Here is a 10,174-nt window from a genome sequence, read left to right as displayed (position 1 = left end):
ACGTATTTTCACCTACAGTACCAGTCCTGATTCAACCACAGTGTGTAGAGTACAGTATGTAACAATACTGTATATCACCTACAGTACCAGTCCTGATTCAACCACAGTGTGTAGAGTACAGTATGTAACAATAATGTATATCACCTACAGTACCAGTCCTGATTCAACCACAGTGTGTAGAGTACAGTATGTAACAATACTGTATATCACCTACAGTACCAGTCCTGATTCAACCACAGTGTGTAGAGTACAGTATGTAACAATACTGTATATCACCTACAGTACCAGTCCTGATTCAACCAGTGTGTAGAGTACAGTATGTAACAATACTGTATATCACCTACAGTACCAGTCCTGAATCAACCACAGTGTGTAGAGTACAGTATGTAACAATACTGTATATCACCTTGTTGGAAGACATGTTTAACTTTCATGTGGTACTATGCAAAAAGGTACTGTATGATGTTGTGTTGTCAGGCTACAGCCATGATTCTCCACTCTGTTACTGATGTTGTGTTGTCAGGCTACAGCCATGATTCTCCACTCTGTTCCTGATGTTGTGTTGTCAAGGCTACAGCCATGATTCTCCACTCTGTTCCTGATGTTGTGTTGGCAGGATACAGTCATGATTCTCCACTCTGTTCCTGATGTTGTGTTGTCAGGATACAGTCATGATTCTCCACTCTGTTCCTGATGTTGTGTTGTCAAGGCTAAGTCATTATTCTCCACTCTGTTCCTGATGTTGTGTTGTCAAGGCTACAGCCATGATTCTCCACTCTGTTCCTGATGTTGTGTTGTCAGGATACAGTCATGATTCTCCACTCTGTTACTGATGTTGTGTTGTCAGGATACAGTCATGATTCTCCACTCTGTTCCAGATGTTGTGTTGTCAAGGCTACAGCCATGATTCTCCACTCTGTTCCTGATGTTGTGTTGTCAGGATACAGTCATGATTCTCCACTCTGTTACTGATGTTGTGTTGTCAGGATACAGTCATGATTCTCCACTCTGTTCCAGATGTTGTGTTGTCAAGGCTACAGCCATGATTCTCCACTATGTTCCTGATATTGTGTTGTCAGGATACAGTCATGATTCTCCACTCTGTTCCTGTAACTGGTAGTCTATTTGTGTATTTAATTGTATTTAACATTTATTTCTACAGGTTATTCTTGTTGGGATATCTTTTACAAGAGAGACCTGTTTTATTTTGTTCCAGTACTGTGTTGTTCCAAGGTCTTTACATGGCAGTTAGTCTGGTTGTTTATATATTGTTTCAGGACTGTGGAACTATGTTCTGAATGCTCTGACTCAAGCAGGGCTGGTTCCATGACAAATAAAAAACGACAATGTAATTAACAAGGTGGAGAAACTGTCCGCTGTTGACTCACCTGGGAAAGAGTCACCTAGACAGGAGATACCTGTGTGTGTGTGTGTGTGTGTGTGTGTGTGTGTGTGTACGTGTGTATGTGTGTGTGTGTGTACGTGTGTGTGTGTGTTTGTGTTTGCAGGATTTGGGCCTCTGATCATCACAACAAATGCAGACATTTTCAAACAGAGTGTTGATGCCGTGACAGCAACAGGAGGAGGAGATATGCCAGAGCTGTGCCTGTCACTGTGTGTGTGTTCAGGCGATGTCATGAGCCTCCCTACACTGGCTTCCTGTTAAGGCAAGGGCTGATTTAAAGGTTTTACTGCTAAGTATGCTCTCTCTAATTCTCTCTTTCTTTCTCTCTCTCTCGGAGGCCCTAGGACCATGCCTCAGGACTACCTGGCATGATGACTCCCTGTTGTCCCCAGTCCACCTGGCCGTGCTGCTGCTCCAGTTTCAACTGTTCTGCCTGCGGCTATGGAACCCTGACCTGTTCACTGTGATTACTATTATTTGACCAAACTGGTCATTTATGAACATTTGAACATCTTGGCCATGTTCTGTTATAATCTCCACCCGGCAGAGCCAGAAGAGGACTGGTCACCCCTCATAGCCTGGTTCCTCTCTAGGTTTCTTCCTAGGTTTTGGTCTTTCTAGGGAGTTTTTCCTAGCCACCGTGCTTCTACACCTGCGTTGCTTGCTGTTTGGGGTTTTAGGCTGGGTTTCTGTACAGCACTTTGATATATCAGCTGATGTAAGAAGGGCTATATAAATACATTTGATTTGATTTGATGAGCAAAAGTTACTTTCACATTCCCAATATGAAGGCTGTATTTCAACGGCTGCATTTGAAATGTGGTTGCCTGTTTTGGTAACTCTGCAGAGCTGGTTAGTTTGCCAGTGGACTGAACATGTTATTTCCCATAGAGTTCCAGTACTTGATCCCAGTGTGGTCTGACTCTCTGATGTGTGTTTTGTAATTCCCAGCTGGCCCTCACAGTGGCGCCACCCTCCTCTGAGATCTATGTGTTCACTGATGCTCCTGCTAAAGACAATGCACTAAAGAGTGCACTCGCGCAAACACACACACACACACACACACACACACACACACATACACACACACACACACACACACACACAAACAAACAAACACAAACCACTGGAGGCTGGACTGAGATGCTATAGGAGGACAGGCTCATTGTATTGGCTGGAATGGAATAAATGGAACAGTACCAAAGACATCAAATATATGGAAACCCCATTTCAATGAGCCCATCCTCCTATAGCTTCTCCCACCAGCCTCCCCTGACTGTCTCCAGCTTCATAGAGAGAACCAAGTCTGTGGTTACTAGGGCTTTCACTACTGTTTATCTCTATCTTTCCTTTATCTTTCTCTCTTTATCTCTCTCCCTCTCTCTTTCTCTCTCGCTCGCTCTCTGCATTTCAATGTATCTTCTTTCCATTCTCCCATCTTTTCATTACTTTCCTACACATCCATCCTTTATTCTGTCAAGAACATTTCTCTAACTCTCCTCTCCTCTACCTCTCCACTCCTCTCCTCTCTACCTCTCCACCACTCCTCTACTCTTTCTACCTTTCCTCCCTCCACCTCTCCACTCCTATCTCTACCTCTCCTCTCCTTTCTCCACCTCTCCACTCCCCTCTACCTCTCCTCCTCTATCTCTCCTATCTACCTCTCCCTCTCCCTCTCCTCTCTACCTCTCCTCTCTACCGCTCCTCCTCTCCACCTCTCCTCTCCTCTCCTCTCACTCTCCTCTCCTCTACCTCTCCACTCCTCTCCACCACTCCTCTACTCTTTCCTCTCCTACCACTCCTTTCCTCCCTCCACCTCTCCAATCTCTACTCCTATCTCTACCTCTCCTCTCCTCTCCTCTCTACCTCTCCACCTCTCCTCTACTCTCTCTACCTCTCCTCTCTACCTCTCCTCTCTCCTCTCCTCTCTACCTCTCCACCTCTCCTCTACTCTCTCTACCTCTCCTCTCTACCTCTCCTCTGTACCTCTCCTCTCTACCTCTCCTCTCTACCTCTCGTTTCCTCTCTCTACCTCTCCTCTCTACCTCTCGTTTCTGCCTCTCTTCTCTCTACCTTTTCTTCTCAGGTGACCTTCATGTTGAATGATAACCTACGCTCCAGTTGTCGTTGTCGTAGGCATTCCGTGGGTGGAGTTATGCCATTGACGTCAGGCCATTGAGGTCACCAAGGAGGATCTGCCCCGATCCACCAGCGTCATCGAGGGCATCTCCTCTGCAGCACAGGTATGGTACTCCTCTGCAGCACAGGTATGGTACTTTCTTGACTTACAGGCTGTTGACCAATGTCCTCCAGCTCAGTGTTCACTGTATATCCTAACAACGACCTCAACGTTGTTAACATATAATGTATTGTGTATTAACCCCTCCTCCTCCTCCTCCTCCTCCTCCTCCAGGTGACTGTTGTGTTAACCTCTCTAGGGGAGGTGGGACGAAATCGTCCCACACTATTCAACAGGCAGTGAAAAATCAGAGCGCCAAATTTAAAACCACAAAATGTCATAATTCAAAGTTCTCAAACATAGGACTATTTTACACCATTTTATTGATACACTTCTCCTTCTCCACAAAACATTAGATTATGTTAGGAGAGTACATAGACACAAATAATCACACAGCCATTTTCCAAGCAAGCTTAAATGTCACATAAACCCAAACCACAGCTAAATGCAGCACTAACCTTTGATGATCTTCATCAGATGACACTCCTATGACATTATGTTATACAATACATGCATGTTTTGTTCAATCAAGTTCATCTTTATATCAAAAAACAGCTTTTTACATTAGCATGTGATGTTCAGAACTAGCATACCCACCGAAAACTTCCGGTGAATTTACTAAATTACACATGATAAACGTTGACAAAATACATAACAATTATTTTAAGAATTATAGATACAGAACTCCTTTATGCAATTGCTATGTCCGATTTTAAAATAGCTTTTCGGCGAAAGCACATTTTACAATATTTTGAGTACATAGCTCGGCCATCACGGCAAGCTATTTTGACATCCGCCAACTTCGGGGTCACCTAAACTCAGAATTACTATTAGAAAAATTGGATTGCCTTTGCTGTTCTTTGTCAGAATGCAATCCCAGGACATCTACTTCAACAACAAATGTTGTTTTGGTTCCAAATAATCCATAGTTATATCCAAATACCGCTGTTTTGTTCGTGCGTTCAGGTCACTATCCGAAGGGTAATGCGCGAGCGCATTTCGTGACAAAAAATTAAAAATATTCCATTACCGTACTTAGAAGCAAGTCAAACGCTGTTTAAAATCAATTTTTAGGCTATATTTTCTCGTAAAATAGCGATAATATTCCGACCGGGCAACGTTGTATTCATTCAAAGACTGAAAGAAAAAAATGGAGAAGTCTTGTGAATGCGCATCTCCAGTCTCACTGTCCCCAAGCTGACCACTTACAAACTCTGCTGCTGTACTTTGCCCAGAGACAGCAGACACCCCATTCCACTTTCTGGCGGCTTTAGAGAGCCAATGGAAGCCTTAGAAAGTGTCACGTTACAGCACAGATGCTGTAATGTCGATAGAGATGCAACAGAAGGACAACAAATTGTCAGACAGGGCACTTCCTGCATGGAATCTTCTCAGGTTTTGGCCTGCCATATGAGTTCTGTTATACTCACAGACACCATTCAAACAGTTTCAGAAACTTTAGAGTGTTTTCTATCCAAATATACTAATTATATGCATATTCTAGTTTCTGGGCAGGAGTAGTAGTAACCAGATTAAATCGGGTACGTTTTTTTATCCGGCCGTGAAAATACTGCCCCCTATACCACAACAGGTTAACCATATATGGTCAAAATAAACCCTTTAAAGCCCGTGGGAATATACAACGCCATACCATGATATTGGCTACAAAGGCACAACCAAAAGAACCTTAGAATGATAATAATCCAGACTGCAGTACAGGTGCTAGTGTCAGATATTGAGTACAAAACAGGTTTTATTTGTCTCACTCAGTTGTGGTTTGACCAGGAAAAATAAAAACATAGCTACAAAGAGAGGACCATTAGGACAATTCAAGTTGCTTTAGCAACGGCACATTTACTTGAAATGAGTAGGCAACACTCACCAATAAGCCATCCATCCTCAACAGCTCCCTCTTGTAGGTGAATAGGCCACCATAAACAGAATGAACGAGTCGCGCGTTCCAACTGGCCACCTTGCCAGCACATTCATCAGGTTTTGTTTTAGTCATATAACCTATCACCTGCACATTAAGAGTGGAAGCCTTTTCTGTTCACATAGTTGAACTGGTTTTGGGATGGTAATGTGGGTGCCATCTATTGATCCATTTGTAATTGGAAATCCATTGATGGCAAAGAAACCCCTCTTGATTTCAACCTGTTGCGCGATAACTTATGGGAATTGTATGTTACAGTTTATTTTGCTGATGACTAAATCCAAAACAATGGCTCATACAGGGATGTCAGATGCCAATCGGCAAGCTCCCACTGAAAAGTGCCGGTTGCCAAAAACCTGAGGCTGGATGGCACTTGATGTGCACCGGACTGACATGTTTTTGTCTTCCTTAGGTAGGTCTTAAAATCCTCTAAAACATACAATACGATTGGTTTTGGGAAATTATATCTGATGAGCCAATCTGTACTTTCTGTAAAAAAGTCTCTAAAAATGCGCTCTGCTAAATGCATCATGTGCCAAACCTTCTAACAGAGCAACATCAGGCATCTCTAATTCCATTTCTTTTATCTCAATCTTTTATATTATTTCTACAATGGTTTCACTTCAACACGTGTCTCTAATTGAACATATTACCCTACTTTATATTGATGATGCAAATGCACTGATGTGGTGAAATTATATATAGTCTGTCAAGATCTGTTGCATTAATTGACAATGGAAGTAGAACTACATTATTACTCACACAATTTCAACATATATTTTCCCCATGCTTGACAAGCAGTTCCCTTGTTCCACCACTTGGCACTCACTGTTCCTACAAATGGTCATGTCTGTGCGTAAATTCAAGCAAACGTCCATATAAATCTCAGACTTTCCGTGGAAATGATGCTGCGCATGGTTTACACACAGATGTGTGTCTATCTGCGGTTGATGAGTCCTCTGGTGATCATTAACAGAGAACAGGAACAGGTGTGAGAGACAGAGAGCTGGATGGGGTTCTGGACTAACATTCCTTGGTCAGTAATGTGTTTTATTTTACACATATAGACCATTTCAGTTAACAACATCTTTCTCAACAACAGACATTTCTTTTCAACCTTAACAAGATAGGCTGGAATGGCCTGACTGACATAGATGAAGAGGAGACCTGGAAATGGGGGGACACATAGACACCCACACATTACATGGTTTGTATTTGCATATGAAAATGTTTCCTACTTATTTCCTGGTTGTAGCTTTAGTGTCCCAGTAGTTACTGTATGTTTCACACATCATCAGATTCAACATGAAGTCAGTACAACAGACTCATCGTTAAATGTGTTTTCAATCAACAATGAAAACACACTGCCGTAGCACCCCAAACCCCCCCACCCCCACCCCCAGTACATTAGACAACATGAGGTCCGTACATTAGACGCAACATGGAGGTCCATACATTAGACGCAACATGGAGGTCCGTACATTAGATGCAACATGAGGCCTGAACATTAGACACAACATGAGGCCCGTACAGTAGACGCAACATAAGGTCAGTACTGTACACGCAACATGAGGCCAGTACATTAGACACATCATGGAGGCCTGTACATTAAACTCAATATGGAGGCCAGTACATTAGACTCAACATGATGCCCATGCAGTAGACGCAACATGGAGGTCAGTACATTAGACACAACATGAGGCCCGTACAGTAGAAACAACATGAGGTCAGTACAGTAGACGCAACATGAGGCCAGTACATTAGACGCAACATGAGGCCCGTACAGTAGACACAACATGAGGTCAGTACATTAGACGCAACATGGAGGTCAGTGCATTAGATGCAACATGAGGTCAGTACAGTAGACACAACATGAGGTCAGGACATTAGACACAACATGAGGTCAGTACATTAGACACAACATGAGGTCAGTACAGTAGACACAACATGAGGTCAGTACAGTAGCCACAACATGAGGTTATACAGTTTCTCCTGATAAGTAAGTCCACTGTTCTCAGGAATCAGCTATAAAGATGAACTGGAGCAGAAAATGTCCCAACCTCAACCACCATGTTACACTTTTATTACCTTCCTCTTTCTACATTTCCATTTTATTCCGAGGATGACATCATAAATAGTTAGTCTCAGTCTCAGAGCAGAGACCGAAACATACACAGACACAGACTCAGAGACAGAAACAGACAGACAGAGGGGCAACGATAGTACCAGAACCCGAGTACAGACAGAAAACACAGTAAGTTATTGGAGATGTCTGAGGCCATCTATACTGAGCCAGATATGAAAAAGAAGGTCAAGTTAAACAGAGGTGAGATGGAGGAGAGGATTGTGGATATCTACGTCAGTGCAGACACCCTGAGAGACGGTGAGACCAGCACCAAGAGAGAAGAGACAGCAGACACTGCTCCTAATAATGGACCAGGAGACCAGCACTCAGGTAACACACACACACAAATAAATTACACACACAATACATTAAACAGGTGAGATTATCCTGTAGTACTACAGTTTTAATTTGTCCCAATCCTGGATGGTACAGTAAAACACATTATCAAAGATATTTAATGATTTGTGATTCAGTACATTTTCAGTGGTGGAAGAGACCCTCTGGAGTTGCTGCAGTGTGTCTGGGGCTGCTGTGTGTTCTCCTACTGGCTGGGGTCATAGGCCTGTCGGTCCAGTGTAAGTCTACAGTATATCTATACTAAACAGCAATATAAACGCAACATGCAAACATTTGTGAGATTTTACTGAGTTACAGTTCATATCAGTCAATTGAAACAAATTCATCAGGCCCTAATCTATGGATGTCACATGACTGGCAGAGGTTCAGCCGTGGGTGGGCCTTGGAGGGCATAGGTCCACCCACTTGGCAGCCAGATTTGAACCACTGGGGAAACAGGCCCAGCCAATCAGAATGAGTTTTTCCCCACAAAAGGGCTTTATTACAGACAGAAATACTCCTCAGCACCCTCCAACACTCAGACGATCCAACAGGTGAAGAAGCCGGATGTGGATGTCATGGGCTTGCGTGATTACATGCTGTTTAATCATCTTCTTGATATGCCACACATGTCAGGTGGATGGATTATCTTGGCAAAGGATAAATGCTGATGAACAGGGATGTAAACACATTTGCGATAAATAAGCTTTTTGTGCATATGGAACATTTCTGGGATCTTTTAATTCATCTCATGAAACATGGGACCAACACATGTTGCATTTATATTTTATATTTTTGTTTACTGTTTAAATAGCTCTATTGATTCAGATTTAGTAGTTCTGATGTGATCTATTTTAGTGAGCAACTTCTTTATTGTTGTTGCAGACAGCAACGTCTCAAAGAACTCATCTGCAGAGAGAGACCAGCTACAGACCAGTTACAACACCCTGACTAAAGAGAGAGACCAGTTACAGACCAGTAACAACAACCTAACTAAAGAGAGAGACCAGCTACAGACCAGTTACAACAACCTGACTAAAGAGAGAGACCAGTTACAGACCAGTAACAACAACCTAACTAAAGAGAGAGACCAGCTACAGACCAGTAACAACACCCTGACTAAAGAAAGAGACCAGCTACAGACCAGTAACAACAACCTAACTAAAGAGAGAGACCAGTTACAGACCAGTAACAACACCCTGACTAAAGAGAGAGACCAGCTACAGACCAGTTACAACAACCTGACTAAAGAGAGAGACCAGTTACAGACCAGTAACAACAACCTAACTAAAGAGAGAGACCAGCTACAGACCAGTTACAACAACCTGACTAAAGAAAGAGACCAGCTACAGACTGAGAGAGATTTTCTTAGCGGGAGCCTTAACAATTGCAGTGAGTAAACCTACAGTAATAAATTATCATTCATCCCACAAACTTTATAGTGTGTCTGTATTCTTTCATTAAGTATCCAGGGTGATAAGTTGAAGGAAATTCATGTTTTCATCTTTTATAACAAACCTGTCCAGAAGACTGGCAGAAGTTTGAATCAAGTTGGTACTTCCTGTCTACTGAGACTAAAACCTGGGAGAAGAGCAGACAGGACTGTCTGGAGAGAGGAGCAGACCTGGTGATCATAAACAGCAATATGGAACAGGTGAGAGCGAAAGAGAGAGAGACGAGTAGAAATGATCAAACATATGAATATATTTTTATCTTTCTCAAAAACAGACATTTCTCTTCAACCTCAAGAAGAGAGTCTGGATTGGTCTGAATGACTCTGTTAATGAGGGGTCATGGATATGGGTGGACGGCACCCCACTGACCACAGGGTGAGAGATGATAACTAATCTGTCAATAAGACATTCAACCTTTTTCTATACAGGTTATTGTCATTGATGGCAGTCAACACAGTTAACTGTAACATGAAACATATATTATTTAGATTGTGATGTTCTAACTGTGATGTCTGACTGTTGTTAACACTGTAAGAACTGGTATTAATCATGATATCTGACTGTTTTTAACCCTGTAGGTACTGGTATTAACCATGATATCCGACTGTTTTTAACCCTGTAGGTACTGGTATTAACCGTGATATCTGATGGTTGTTAACCCTATAGGTACTGGTATTAACCA

This window comes from Salmo trutta, chromosome 11 (genome assembly GCF_901001165.1).
Source record: "Salmo trutta chromosome 11, fSalTru1.1, whole genome shotgun sequence".
NCBI classification, from domain to species: Eukaryota; Metazoa; Chordata; class Actinopteri; order Salmoniformes; family Salmonidae; genus Salmo; species Salmo trutta.
The sequence above is the reverse complement of the archived record's forward strand: the minus strand, read 5'-3'. Positions refer to the sequence as shown.